Here is a 13,167-nt window from a genome sequence, read left to right on the forward strand (position 1 = left end):
GAGCCTGGAGCCTGTTTCAGATTCTGTGTCTCCCTCTCTCTAACCCTCCCCCGTTCATGCTCTGTCTCTCTCTGTCTCAAAAATAAATAAATGTTAAAAAAAAATTTTTTTAATTTATTAAAAAAAATAATAATAATTTTTTAAAAAATATAACAACGGTGATTACAATAAACCTTACATTTCTAGAACTTAATCCTCTCCAAAATGCTTTATTGTCTGTTTTTTTCATGAGTCCCTTAGCAGGTAATAATAGTCTCCATTTCATAGATGGAAAAACTGAGCTTAGAGATGGTGAAGTACACAGAACAGTAAATGCTGATGACCAGTAAAGATCATACTTTGCTTCAGTGAATAACACACTCCCCTAATGAGGGAAAGAATTGGCTATTTGAGTTTAACCAAATTGGAAGAGTATATGTAATGGGATGAAAAATATTTTATCCATTAACGCCAGAATTCTTAAGGAGAAAATTAGGAAAACTTTAATAGTAGATCCTGGTTTGCCCAGCACAATCTCAATTTTTGCCCTTTGTTCTGGAGAAATTATTAATACTGCCAACTTTTGCTTTCAAAGGTATTCCAGTTCTTAGGATGTGGTCCCCCTGTTAAGATATATATACCACATATAATATAAAATTACCTGAGACAAGACAGGTAGGGAGGGAAGTGGACTCCACCAGGAAGTAAGGATTAGCTAGAATGATGCAGCAAAGGGTTGGCTAAACTGTTCAGCATCTGACATGAACAGGAATGGAGAGAAGAGCCAGAAGAGAGAAGAGAAATGAGCAAAGTTAGCAGAAACTAGGCAAATGATGTGTGGTTGGGGAACTGTGTGGGATTAACAGCCAAATCCCCAACTGTAGGGTAACCTTAGGACTTTTAAGAACAAAGATAGCTGATCTGTAATTTGAAATTCTTTTCACTTCTAAAATGTAAAACTTTGTCCTGCCCTCCCTTCCCTTCACTTCAGTCAAGTCTATTATACATGTAAATCCTTTATGTAAGGTATTTTTTTTAATTGAAATTAAGGAAACTTGAGTTTCACAGCCAGAGCTAAGATACACAGAAAAGAACACATAAAGGAAAAGAGATGAAGCAAAAATGGCAATACAGAGAACTAGAAATTTAGAGCCAGAGGTGGCCAGGAACACATAAGCCCCCAGGAATTCTCAAAGTCCACAGGGCCAAGGACACAGCTTTGGGACAATGTCCTATTATTCCTACAGAGCATGAACACTGAGTTCACAAATGGGTTGCATAAACAGTGAATGTAGTAGGGACTGACAGTTGTTTGGTTAATTAGAAAAATCAGTTAAAATTCCTTAACCATTTTATTAAAATTTGAATCTATAAATATATATGTATTCACCAGCATATTAACATAGTGCCATATTCTACCGTGAGTCTGCTGATTGGAGTTCTCTATTGTCTTTCTTGCATAAAGCACATCCATAATGCAGCATCTAATTTCTTTAGAGGAGACAAAGCAATCTAAATGCAGAATTCTCCTAGACTTCTATGATATTGTCCTAATCTCATGCAGATGTTTTGCCCATCCCTAATTTGATAATAACAATTCTTCTTAGCGATTTGTTTTATTAAATCTTTCCAAAGAAGCTTACCTTCCATAGAAACACTTTCTTTGCACATTAATGTCCTATCTACTTATGTAATATTTAATAAAATTATATAATTATGATAACAAAAAGACAAATGGCATAAACATGTTTGCAACAAATGCAGCCAAGTCTTGAGAAGTGGAGAAGTTATCTTTGGGAGCAGAAGTGGTTGGTGTATTAGAGAACATTTACTTTGCCATGACTTCAGACAATGTCCCATGTTTTACAGAGGAAAGAGAATGCTCTATTATTCTAAGGAACTTAGTAAAGAGAGGTCAGTTTAAAAAGTTTCTATTTAGGGGGGGCACCTGGGTGGCTCAGTTGGTTAAATGACCGACTTCGATTCAGGTCATGACCTCACGGCTTGTGAGTTCAAGCCCCGTGTCAGGCTCTGACAGCTCAGAGCCTGGAGCCTGCCTCAGATTCGTTCTCTCTCTCTCTCTCTCTCTCTCTCTCTCTCTCACTCTCTCTCTCCCTTGCTTGCTCTCTCTCTCTCAAAAATTAAATAAAAAAAAATTTTTTTAAAGTTTCTGTTAGGTTTTTACATAATTTTCCTGAAGAGTTAAATATCTTGCCAATGCAAAGCACACTGAAACTATGGCCACGACCTGCTGTCCTCCAGCGGCTGCATCACTGTCAATGTCCAGACATTTATGTGGCACTACCACGATCTCCCTTTAGTGGGATAGATGTGACCCAGAGGCTGGAGGACCACTTCCCCTCATTGGAAAAAACTCATTCCCACTCCTAACCAAATAATTGTATTGTGTAGTGAGCTCTGACACAGGCTCAGTCTTCAGTGAAGCCCCTCAAAAGAAGCCAAGTTTACCAGGAGCCAGACAGAACAGCTCCAGGAGATTCTCAATGAGAAGTTGTAACATTTAGTGGTAATGACTAAACGCATGTATTCAGTGTAAATTAGAGGACTCTCTTCGGCTGGAAAGGGCAGAGAGCTAAATCTAAGGAAGCAGTCAGAGAAAGCAAATTTCCTCCTAATCAGAAAAGTACAATCATGGTGAAGTGGAGCAGGTAAATGGAGCTAGTGTGTATAATTAGGATCTTTTTTCCTTTTCCTACAAACTGCAAGAAAGGAAAGGTGGGCATCTGAGAAGGAAATTAAAACTGCTAGAAGAGAGGGGCACCTGGGTAGCTCAGTCGGTGAGGCGTCCGCCTCTTGATAGCAGCAGAGGTCATGATTTCACAATCGTGAGATCAAGCCTTGCCTGGCGTCGGGCTCCACACTCAGTGTGGAGCCTGCTTGGGATTCTCTCTCCCTCCTTCTCAAAAAAAAAAAAAAAAAAAAAAAAAAAAAAACTGCTGGAAGAGAACTTCCTTGGTTAACTAAGGAGACAGGGTAAGCCTGATGATGGTCTTGGTAAGGAGCTGAGGACTTCCAAAGCCTGAGGAAGTGTATGAATTTAAAGGGACTTCTGATGTCATTAATTCTAAAGTGATAACATTTCTTCTTTAAAGTTATAGATTTTTTAAATGATACTGATCACTATACACAGTTAATAAGCAAAATGTCTAAGTACACCTAGGTTTTGTGTTTCTTTAAATTTTACTCATATATTTTTCATTAATACAAGGTTTAATAAATATACCTCATGATGAATTTAGTACAAAATGCCGTTGTTTTTATAAGAAAGGCAAAATTGAGTAAAAGAAATGCACCATTATCTCTGGGACTCAACCTCACCCCACTGGGCCACCTGGAAACCCACACTTGAGGCAGTTTACTTAATGGGATATCTAGAACTGCAGGGGAACCGAACAGCAAACTGAAAACTATCAGGTACTGGCAACTGGCAGAAGATGGGGGATGGACAAAGTGACCAGCTAAGCTGGATATTTTATTTGTTTTTATAATTAAAAGACATAAAAAGAAGCAAAAAGATTTTTTTAAGTTTATTTATTTTGAGAAAGAGAGTGAGCAGGGGAGGGGCAGAGAGTGAAGGAGAGAGAGAGAATCCCAAGGAGGCTCTGGGCTGTGCAGAGTCCCCAGAAGGGCTCAAACTCATGAACCATGAGATCATGATGGGAGCTGAAATCAAGAGTCAGATGCTTAACCAACTGAGCCACCCAGGTTCCCCAAGAAGCAAAAAGATTAAATGGAAGTTGCTATTGGGAACTGCAGGAACAAATACACAAATTTTGTTTTACCTGTTGCCAACACTGCTGAAGCAGACAGCCTAGGTTCCAGCCTACCTCTTGTGTTTTGAAGTTGGGAGGCAGATATTAGTGGAGTCTCCACACTTCCCTTTTCTCTTATTCTCCCCCAGCTCAAATTTATGGTGAGGAAGCCCAAGCTGAGGCCTCTGCGGGAAACCATGAACAGGAGCTCCTAATGATGGGAAACCTAATGACCTTTCAATGGGACGAGCAAAGCTAAGAGAGTTATGCAGATTATATTTGCAAAAGAAGAAGAAGAAACGATGTTCTAAACCAAAGCCAGAGCGACCAGACTGGGCACATTTAAGCCGAGTGAAGAAAAAGCTGCACTCTGAGAGAAAAGACATTTATCATGCCCCTGCAGGCCTCCAGCGTGTCACAGCATCCATGGCAACCGTCAAACTTTGAGTGGGAGGAGACAACATTCACAGTGCACAGTGATGCTGCACAGGACACCTGTGTTAAGCACCACGGTGGATACTTTTCTTAATTTGCATTTATGAAACAGTGTTAACCCACAGGAAAGAAAGTGTGGCTGAGTCCCCAATACCTAGGCTAACTCCAGCTGGAACAAAACATGTTGTCAGTCAAATTCAAATATGGCCACTGTTGTGGTTGTACAAGTATTGCTAAGGCCCTAGGAATCACCTGGTTTAACCAAAGTAACCCAGATTCACCTTTAGAGCTTGAAGATTTCCATCCCATCCACTCTGGCAGTATTAACATCCATGAAAACTCTGGAACAATGGTTCTCAAAGTGTAATTCTCAGACCAGCAGCATCAACATCACCTATTAGAAATTCACATTCTCAAGCCCCATCTGAAACCTATTATTAGGAAAAATCCAGGGGTGAAGCCTGCAATGTCTTAACAAGCCTTCCAGGTGATTCTCATAACATGCTCAAGTTTGAGAACCACTGGTCTCTAACACTGGATCTCAAACTTGGCTTCAAGTTAGAAGCTCCTAGGAAACTTTAAGAAACAAAATGCTGAGGCCTGGTTCTTGTATCCCCCCCCCCCCACTTCCAGAAATTCTGCTTTAATTGTCATCAGGTGCAGCCTAGGTATGTGAAACTCCCCAGGCGATTCCAATGTACAAGAAGGTTTGAAAACCACTAACACTCAGGAAATGAACACAGACAACTTTTCATACCTGAGGCAAAAAGCATATACATAGTCAATAGGTATTCAGAGCCATCAATTGCAAAGAATAATAAGTAATCTACACTGATTGACTCAACAATGTTTTTCCTTGATCATATTTCAATAAAAAGAAAATAAGGGCGCCTGGGTAGCTTGGTTAAGCATCCAACTTCAGCTCAGGGCATGATCTCATGGTTCGTGAGTCCAAGCCCTGCATCCAGCTCTGTGTCGACAGCTGACAGCCTGGAACCTGCTTCGGATTCTGTGTCTTGCCCTCTCTCTGCCCCTCCCACACTCACACTCTGTCTCTCTCTCTCTCAAAAAATAAACATTAAAAATTTTTTAAAAGGAAAAAAAGAAAAGAAAAAAGAAAAGAAAAGAAAAGAAAAAAGAAAAAAGAAAAAGAAAAGAAAAAGGAAAAAAAGAAAAAAAAAAGAAAAGAAAATCCCCCCAAAATCTTAGGTTTGATTTATTTAAATGTATATTTGAGATTTCCTGTTTTGTCCTTGCTGCCACGGAACTCAAAAGCTAGTTTTGTCCTCAGAAGTTTTATCTACCTCTTTTACTTTTTTTAAAGGTTCTATTTTCAAGTCATCTCTCCACCCAACATGGGGCTCAAACTCACAACCCCAAGATCAAGAGTCACATGCTCCACCAACTGAGCCAACCAGGCACCCCATCTACTCCTTTTAAAGTGCCTGACTCCTGTTCCTTTATACGTATTTGAAAGTCTTGTTGCTGTGCTTCTCACACTGGAATACATGTAACCCCAAAGGTGGCTCATATGTCTGGAAACTCCAATTTAATCAAAGTTAGGTTATTTTAAACGTCTTAATATTAATACAAACACAGATTTATTATGAATTGGAAGGCACAATTTGATCATTTTGGGTTCTTCCCCAAGCCTCCTGAGATCATAGTGCCCATTTAATCTCCCCTGCCCTTAGGAGCACTTCACTGGGGAAATGTGAAAGGCACTGTATGTATAACCTCACTGAAAACTGCCCAAAATTATTTTGGAAGGGCATAACATAAAGAAATAAATGAAGAAACTGCCCCTTGAGATCTTTTCTATGTATGTAAAACATTATTACCTCCAAACACTGTTTATTCTTTGGATTCCATCAGACACCAATACTCAATAAAGAGAAACAAGCTATTCCCATTTGATATGACTGACACATTATGGCAGACATTCAGAATACCTTTGAAATGATAATAGTTAATCCTTTAACTTTTTTTTTTTTTTTTTTTTTTTTTAATGAGAATGGCATTCCAGGTGAGGACTCCTGTCGCCAGGAGGGCTGTGATGGGAGCAAGTCGGAACTTAGCAGTGGAGAAACAAGGGAACGAGGCAGGAAGCAAAAAGGAGATAAGTTATTGAAATTGGAATTCGAGGCAGAAACTTGTAAAAACTTATAAGGAAAAGGCTATGAAAATAGGGCATTCTGTCTCCCAGAAGAATCAGAGAGAAGAGAGAGGCGAATGAATGACAAAACTCCAAATCAAGACTACAACCTCAAGGAGAAATTGTCAGCATTTTATATAGAATTCTTGTGCCATATTTATGCATTTATCACACCCAAAGGGTAAATCGCTTCGTCTTTCTACAATCCTCTGGGTGAAAAATAGAACTCTGTTCCTCAGAGCTTTTACAGAAAATGGCAATAAAACTCCCCATAGAGTTTGCCCTGTCTCCCAGCTTTTCCTTCTTCCTAACCAAGTTTGAGCTTTTAGAATTGGCACTTTGGGGTGTATTTCATATAACTTTTGCTTTAGGCACCCGCACACTGTACTGCATTTTCAGGGCTTCTCACTCCTGCTATGTTCCATCCAGTACAGATGGCAGGCAGCACAGATAAGTGCAGCGTCCCTTGGTTTTGTCAATATTTTGGAGAAATGCAGCTCCTCTCTTTTTTGTCAGAAAAAAATTAAAATATCAAACTCCTAAGTACCCTTAGCACTAAATGTTCAAAGTAACAAAGTAAGTGTATCTATTTCCCAGAAAGTTGAGGACAGAAGCATCTCCCATTCCACAAGCACTGGATTTGGAGCCACAGCATATTAGAACCTTATTAGCAACCATCTAGTCCATACCCTGGCTCCGCCAATGAGGGAATCAGGACACGAAGACAAAGATGGCCTTTCGGGGCCACAAAGCCAATGAGACCAGAGTCCCAGTCTCCCAGTTGAGTTGAATTTTCCTCCCACTCTACCTTGCCACACCCCTGAGGGCTACTATCTAACAGTGAAGGAAGCAGAATGAAACCTAATGGGATGCAAATAAAGACCTGACACTTTATGTCAGGGGTGGAAAACTGATGTCTACACAGGAGGCAGCAAGCAGACCTGCAGTAAGTCCCTGGTTTATAAGGAAGCAGTGGAGGCAAATCGCAACAACACAAACAGAGAGGTTGGGCAAGACTGCACAGGAAGCTCCAGAGGATGTCCTCAGAGTCTGGCGGAGGGCAGAGACCCTCTTGTTTCTCTCCTAGTTTGATGCTCCTGGACTGGTACAAGGTACCCAGGGAGGTAGAAAGTACAACAAATAGTCTAGAAAACAGATTCTAACTGTTGGGTCCTTGTCTATAAAATAGGTTCATTATACCTGCCCTGAAAAAAGTGAGACATGTGACCTTCTATGTAAATTATAAGGGAAGGTGAGAGGCACTATTACTTCTATCGTCACAATCTCTACCGTCCCGGAGGCAAAAGCTCCTAGGCTTTTCGGGAATTTCTGACATACAGTCCTGAAATATGAAGATGGAGAAACCATGTTGTGAAATGAGAACAAGCTTTGGAAACAGAGCTCAGTTTCCACAGCAGGTGAGCGACCTTAGGCAAATTCCTCCATTTGTCCAAACCTGTTTCCTAACATGTATTAGCAAATTAGCAAACTGTAGTACTGAATGATAATAATAATAATAAGCAAACATGTTAATGAAGCTCTCCCTGAAAAGAAGTCAATTTCAAGGCCAACACAAAATCTTTCTAAATGTTCACTCACTCACCTAGTGTAAATCTAATTCCAGTTGGATATCCCTTTGTCCTGAAAAATTCTCCCTCTGCCCTTGATCGTCCAGGAGCAGAACACCAAACTTCAGTCACAGTTTAATGTTCAAATCAAGAAGAAAAATAAAATAATTAGAACAAAATGAAGAAGAGAGAGAAAGAATATCTTGTCAAAACCATCAGTTTTGAAATCAACTAGCTAACCAGAGAATCAAATATTCCACATAATTTTGGAAAGTTCTTAATAATAACTGGAAATGACTGCCTTTAGTTGGCTTCTTTTTTATATATACAAGACATTAAATCCTTCAGGAAGTGCAAGAAGCTTACATATCTGGAAAACAGCAAAAGGTACAGTGGGTAGAAATGACAGAAACCACAGCTACCCTATCTGGATCAAAAATATTAAACAAAGAAAAAATACTCATTGTTCTGTCAGCTTTAAGACATTTTCAGCTTGCTCAAACTGGAACACGTCCCCCTGTGGTCTTGTAAAACTCACTGAATTGGAGTAAAGTAGTGTAAGCAGCAGCTTCATCTTCAAAGATGCCATGTAAAATATACATATTAACAAGCAGGGGTTTTCTTATTTTTATTCCTTCTCTGTTTCTCGGCTCTGTTCCAAGCATTGGCCATGATATCAACTAGGGTTCACATTTGCATGTACCCACCATCGCCCCCCAACCTTGAGGCCTCAGCCACGGCCCGAGAAGCCCTCCTGGGTTCCTCCAGCAGGGACTGAAATTCCTAAGCCAACAAATTTGATGTAAGTACTTACATCTCTTTCCTCTAAGACAATACCTAGTAAATAGTGCCCAGGTTAAACTACTTGTATTTGAAAAAGCAAATAAACCAAAAAGGCATGTTTGTGGGTGTGTGTCCCAGTGCTTTGCTCTGTAAATGCCTCCTGAATAACTGATTAGACCAGGGACAAGCAGAGTCTTAGATCTGAAACAAGAGGAGATGTGTGAATTCAAACTCACAGTTCCAAATGCATCTTCAAAATTGGGAGTTCTGATATATCTTGCTATCTCCCTTTTGCAGAACATTGGGAGTTCCACAGACAAAATTAGGGATTAGTTTTCTCCTGACCCTATGCCATCCTTTGCAATGGGCAGGTGGATGGAGCCATGGAGCAGGACGACCATGAACTGACAGAGAAGGTGATGATTTCACTGCTTTCTTCAGCAATTTGAGTTTTGACTTCCCTCTTCCTTCCCACCTAGGGGCCTTGAGGTCTGTCTCTCTAAAGGTACAGTAGCCATCCAGGAGAGTGTGACTGTTGTATTTAATTCTACACAATACAACTAAGAACACTTTTTGGAGACCCTCCTATAGGCCTAGAACATGCAAAACCCTCATCTCCAGCATCTACCACATGCCTCCTACATAGCAGACACTATGTAGATAAAGTTTGTTGAATGAATGAATACTATACCTAGATTATAAAACAGAAGTTAATGCCAGAATTTTCAATACAATTTCAAAAGTTAGGAAAAAAAGATAGGTTTTGATCCTATCGCCAAAAGAAATACAGCTCATGAGAGATGTAAAAATTACCAAAATCAATAAATAAATAAATAAATAAATAAGTCTAACATGATATGCAAAACAATGCCTGATGGGGAATAAAAAGGAGACATGATGAGAGAGGCAGGAAGGGCCAGACAACTGAAGGGAACCTGGGAAATGCCCCCAACCAACCCCCCAGAGTGAGGTAGGTGCTCCCTCAAGCTTCCAGAATTTGACCACAGAAGTATAGGCAGGTGGTGTGAGCGTCACAAGTAAAAACTGGGCACAGGCTACCAGCAGGCCGATAAGGGTCAGCCCTGGGAAAGTCCAACCGTGGCTGGAGACTGCCCCGTGCGTGGGGTCTAGGTTCACAGACACAACTCCGGAACTAAGTGCCCCACTATTCAGGCAGGAGCAGCAGCTCTTATCATACAGCTGCCGCAAGAAAGCCTGGTGTCCTTTAAATCTCCCTTGCCTAGAATCTCCCCAGTCTCAGTGGTGCTTAAAATGAGAAGGGAAGCTGAGCCCACAACAATACCAACGACAAACTCCAATGTGGTGCTCACCATGCTGGACACTGTGAGTATAGTCCCTCATTTAATACTCTCACCAACCTTACGAAAAAGGCACTACTGTTATCCTCTCCACTTTACGGATAAGGGAATTGAGGCACAGAGCACTTCAATGCTTGTCCCAGGTCAGGCAGCTTGTAAGTGGCACAGCAGAGATCTGAACCTGGGCAGCCAGGCACCAAAATCCATGCTCTTAACACTGTATCTGCTGCTTAGTATGGCCCCTGGCTGTGAGACTCCGAGGGAGGTGGTCAGTGAGCTCAACGTTCTTTCTGAGCAGGAACAACAAAACCAATTACCCATGTGGAGATCCGCACTTCGAAATGTGCAGAATTAGAAAGCAGAGCACATAACCAAAGACTCATACACAGGATGGCAAGACCCTGTAAGAATAATTCAGCAAGGCAAAAGCCCCAAAGGGCCTGAGGCTTACTCACGCAGTGAATTAAAATTTACACACTATGACTCAGATGTGCAGAAATGGAGTTTAATTCCACATGCTCTTGAGCCCCCATTTCCATCTGCCTGCCCCTGCAAGGCTTCCAAGCAATCACCTGTGGCTTAACACAGTCTCTTTGGGGTGAATATTCAGTGTATTCAAGATATGCCCCTTTAAAGTCTACCCTCAGGGTGGGCTTACCAACTCCCCTAGCTCTGAAAAAGGGACTCTGGCTGAGGAGTTCTGTCCCACTTACTCCTGGGATGGGCCTCTTTGGCATGTGGCTATTTCCATTAAACAGAATAAAATTAAATATTCGGTTCCTCAGTCACACTAGCCACATTTCAAGTGCTCCACGGCCACATGCGGCTAATGTCTACTGTAACTAGATGGTACAGACATAGATCATTTCCACCACAGAACAGTTTATTGGACAGCACTATATATATATATATATATATATATATATATATATATATATATATATACATGTGTGTGTGTATAGCACTATATATATATATATGTATGTGTATATATATACATATGTTTACATATATGTTTATATATATAAACAACACACAGACGTATGTGTGTTCTCTCTATAGTTTACTTTCTTCAAAAACAAAATACACATACAGTAACATACATATATAACAAGAAATTCAAAAATCTAGTCAGAAGCTCCATGCTTTGTAGAACGAAGCTCTGTCAACAGGTGGCAGTGAGATCTCAAATAATTCATTTAACTTGAGCCTCAGTTTCTTTGTCCGTAAAATGGAGATAATAACATCAGTCCTACCATCTTCTCAAGTGATTCTACAATCATGAGATAATGCATGTGGAAGTGCTTTCAAATTTTTAAAGACAACACTCAGATTTGGCTACTGTTATTCCTATTCTAATAAAGTGCTACACACTGAATCTTTTGTGTCCCACCAAAATTCATAGATTGAAATCTAACCTCCAATCTGATGGTATTAGGAGGTGAGGCCTTTGGGAGGTGATTAGGTCATGGGAATGAAACCTTCCTGAATGGGATTAGTGCTCTTATAAAAGAGACACCATGAAACTCCCTTCTGCCATGTGAGGACACAGCAAGAACACAGCCATCTATGAAGTTGGGAACAGACACCAAATCTACTGGCACCTTGATCTTGGACTTCCCAGCCTCCAGAACTGTGAGAAATAAATTTCTGTTATTTAAGCCACTACATCTATAGTATTCTGTTATAGCAGCCCAAACTAAGACAAATCATTACTTTATTTAAAAAAGAAAAAAACATGTAGCACAACCCAGGCTAATTATATCTCAGGTGCTAAGGGAATTTACATCTGTATCTCAGAGCTACTTACTCTATGTTAGCGAGATGAAATCCTGAAGAATAGACAATATATTAGAAGACTGCAGATGGAATAATTCTTGAGTTTTTAAAAGAAGGAAAAAGAATAGTTCCAGGAAACTTCAGACCAACACATTACTTACCAGTTCTTAGAAAATTTAGGACATACTTTGTAACCAAAGATTTTGAAATATTCTTCTTAGAATTGTTTACCAAGCCAAATAACTTTAGGGATATTGCAAACATAGTATGCCTTGACTTTAGCAAAATCTTTAATATTCCCCCAGTATGTCCCTGTGATTAAGATGGTGAAATGGATGTGATTTAGTACATTTGTGACTGTCTGAAAAACCACCCCCAGGTAGTGTTGATTCAGAAAGAGGGATGTGGAGAATATTGTCCTTGGACCCATTCTGTTGCACCATTTCTAACAATGATGGGCGCTCTCAAAGGGAGTCTTTGCATATGACAACAACACGGAGCAATTCACCTAGACTTCAACAGAGAAGGCTTTGAAGGGGTACTCTCCAGAAGGGTGTGGCAGGCAAGTAACTTCAAGTCTGGGCAAGAACACATACACACACACGCGCGCGCGCGCACGTGCACACTCATGCACACATTATTACTGAACATTTTATTCCCTTTCCTTTTTTTAAGTTTATTTACTTATTTTTGAGAGAGACAGAGACAGCGCTAATGAGGTAGAGACAGAGAGACAGGGAGTGAGAGAGAATCCCAAGCAGGCTCCGCAATGTCAGTGCGGAGCCTGACGTGGGAGTTGATCCCACAAACCATGAGAGCATGACCTAAGCTAAAACCAAGAGTCGATGCTTAACCAACTGAGCCACCCAGGCCCCTGGACATTGTATTTTGCTAAGCTAACCACAATCATGCAAAGACATATTATTAACCCAAGTTTAGAATTAAGGAAACAGAGCATCGGAGTGGTTACATTCATTAGTTAGGGCAGAAGAGACAGCCAACAGTACAGCTGAGATTCCAGCACTGATTTCCCTAACTCCCAAGCTTCCAGTCTTTCCTCTGCCTCACATGTGAATATATAGGTGATAACTGTCTCCACTCACAACAATATACAACCCCCTCTTTAACTTTTGTCTGCCCCCTCCTCTTTCTTTCTTTCCACCACCTTCCTTTTCTATGATCTTCCCTATGTTCTATGCCTATTCACATCGAGGCAGGTTTTATTACACTAAGCTTTGTAAGGAGAGGCCAGGGGCTGATCTCTGCTCTAGAAAATGATGTTCATGGTCTCCCAAAGGCAAAATTACTAGACATCCCAAACACAGTTGGGAGTGACCCATATTTTACTGTTTGTTCCATTTTCAACTCCATTAGGA

The sequence above is a fragment of the Panthera uncia genome, chromosome C2, assembly GCF_023721935.1.
Source record: "Panthera uncia isolate 11264 chromosome C2, Puncia_PCG_1.0, whole genome shotgun sequence".
Taxonomy (NCBI): Eukaryota; Metazoa; Chordata; class Mammalia; order Carnivora; family Felidae; genus Panthera; species Panthera uncia.